The 2,216-nt window shown below is 39.3% G+C and overlaps 1 pseudogene; it reads left to right on the top strand.

Annotated features, from left to right (window-relative positions):
- The first annotated feature begins 1,579 nt into the window (after positions 1 to 1,579).
- Positions 1,580 to 2,169, top strand: LOC102027263 (annotated as a pseudogene).
- The last annotated feature ends 47 nt before the right edge of the window (positions 2,170 to 2,216 follow it).

The following is a 2,216-nucleotide window of genomic DNA, read 5'->3' as shown; positions in this document are numbered from 1 at the left end:
ATATATTATATACATATATAACTATGTTTTATGTGTCTATCTATCTTTATTGCAGAATAAAAATTCTGTCTTGTGTTCAGTGTAGTTTAGCTCTTGGGTAAAACTGAAATGTCAACAGTCCTTAAGAAGAACTGACCCCTGAATGTCAATCCCCTGAGCACGTCTGACTTATACACTATGGATAAAAGTAGCAGCAGAGTGGTTAGCTTTCTCCAAAGATACTTTTGAGCATTAAGAGCATGTGATAAAGAGACAGCTTTCTGAGCTCTCATTACTTTAAGCTACATATCTTGGAAGTGTTTACTTAAAAGGCATCAAGAGGGAAAGCCATTAGGGTCTCTTTGATTTCTTTATAAGAATGAAGACCTTGCAAAGCTGAAATCTGGCAATTATTTTCATAGAAGAGAAAATAAGCTCAGAACATGGCTGCGTTGCACTCTCATTTAAGTATTGTTTCATTTTTAGTTCCTTTTTCAATCTTCTTATAACTTCAGTAGCATTTTTACAATATTCTTTTGTATAAAACTCCACATATCATGCTCCATTATGATTGGTGATATTTAAAATAGTCACACAGACCTGGGGATATAGCTCAGTGGGATAAGTGCCTGCCTGGCAAGTGCAAGGTCCTGAGTTCGATTCCTGGTACCAAAAAAAAGAGATTAACTTAAAATATGCACACAATCATACAATCTCCATGATTAATTTATTCTGTTGATTTCACAGAAAAGGCCAGCAATTTTGCATGGAACAACATAGTCTACAATCTGTCTTCCTCTCTGCTGCATGGAATGCCGCACTACTATTTGACTTCAATGGGTGCTCCATGTACTCTGCACCCCTCCCTCCAGCACTCCTGTGCAGTGTGTCTGTGCACAGCTTCCTTTCTTTGTGGCTAAGCTCTATTAGACCTCAGTAACTCACTCCAGGTGTTCATTCTGCTCTCCTACCTTCTCCAACAAGACTACTGGTCTCAGGTGTGTTTTGCTCTACCAAGGTACTGGATATACTAATGCACAGTGATCTGCTAGGTTTTTGTCTCCTTGGTAAACTATAATTCCTTGAAGGAGCTTGATCATCTGGCACATATCACCACCCATGGTCCTTCTCTTCCTCCTTTTGCCACTCAAATCACAATTACTAAAAGTACCAACAGTTAAGAGTGTGCTAAGACACTACCACAGACCAGGAATTATTTTATCCCCTGCACATATTTGTACTTACTAAAGCAGTGTAAGTCAGATGTTATGAATGTCCAAATACTACAAATGAGAAAACTGAGAAACAAAGAAGTAAAGTCACTTGTTCATAGTCTCATAACTAGTAAGTTGCAGATCAAAGGTCCAGGTCACACAATTTGGCCTAAGAGACTGGCTTCCTAGTCACTGTAAATTACTAACCTAAACTTAATCACTCCTAAGTAAGCAGTTTTCCAAAACTGTACAAATATTTTAAGTAAAATTCTATATATTTGAGACTACACATTACTTTTATAAACCCTTTGCTTCTTTTAGACTAAATTAGTTACACACTATGTCAGACTTAGGTTAAAAAATGTCACATGACCTTTTGACTTTCAACTAGGAGGAGGCTAATGTGCAACTTTCTTTGGTCGTTCTGAATCCAGATGCATGGACACCAGCTGCCTCCACCATGCCACCCAAGTTTGACCACAAAGAGATCAAAGTCTTGTACCCGAGGTGCACTGGTGGTGAAGTTGGCACCATGTCTGCCCTGGCCCCTAAGATCAGTCACTTATTTCTGTCTCCAAAAAAAGTAGGTGATGACATCACCAAGGCAACTGGTGACTGGAAGGTGTGAGCATTATGGTGAAACTGAACATTCAGAACAGACAGGCTAAGATCGAGGTGGTGCCTTCTGCCTCTGTCCTGATCATCAAAGCCCCCAAGGAGCTGCCAAGAGACAGAAAGAAGCAGAAAAGCATTAAACACAGTGGAAATATTACTTTTGATGAGACTGTCAACATTGCACAACAGATGCCGCACTGGTCTTTAGCCAGAGAATGTTCTGGAACCATTAAAGAAATCCTGGAGACCGCCCAGTCTGTAGGCTGCAACGTGGACAGCAGCACCTCATGACATTATCGATGACATAAACAACGGTATTGTGGAGTGCCAGCTAGCTAAGAAACATAAAATATTTCAATAAAAAGATGATCTGACAAACCGCAAAATATATATATATATATATATATA

The sequence above is a fragment of the Chinchilla lanigera genome, unplaced genomic scaffold (genome assembly GCF_000276665.1).
Source record: "Chinchilla lanigera isolate Chin_1 unplaced genomic scaffold, ChiLan1.0 scaffold00003, whole genome shotgun sequence".
Lineage (NCBI taxonomy): Eukaryota > Metazoa > Chordata > Mammalia > Rodentia > Chinchillidae > Chinchilla > Chinchilla lanigera.
The sequence above is the reverse complement of the archived record's forward strand: the minus strand, read 5'-3'. Positions and strand labels throughout refer to the sequence as shown.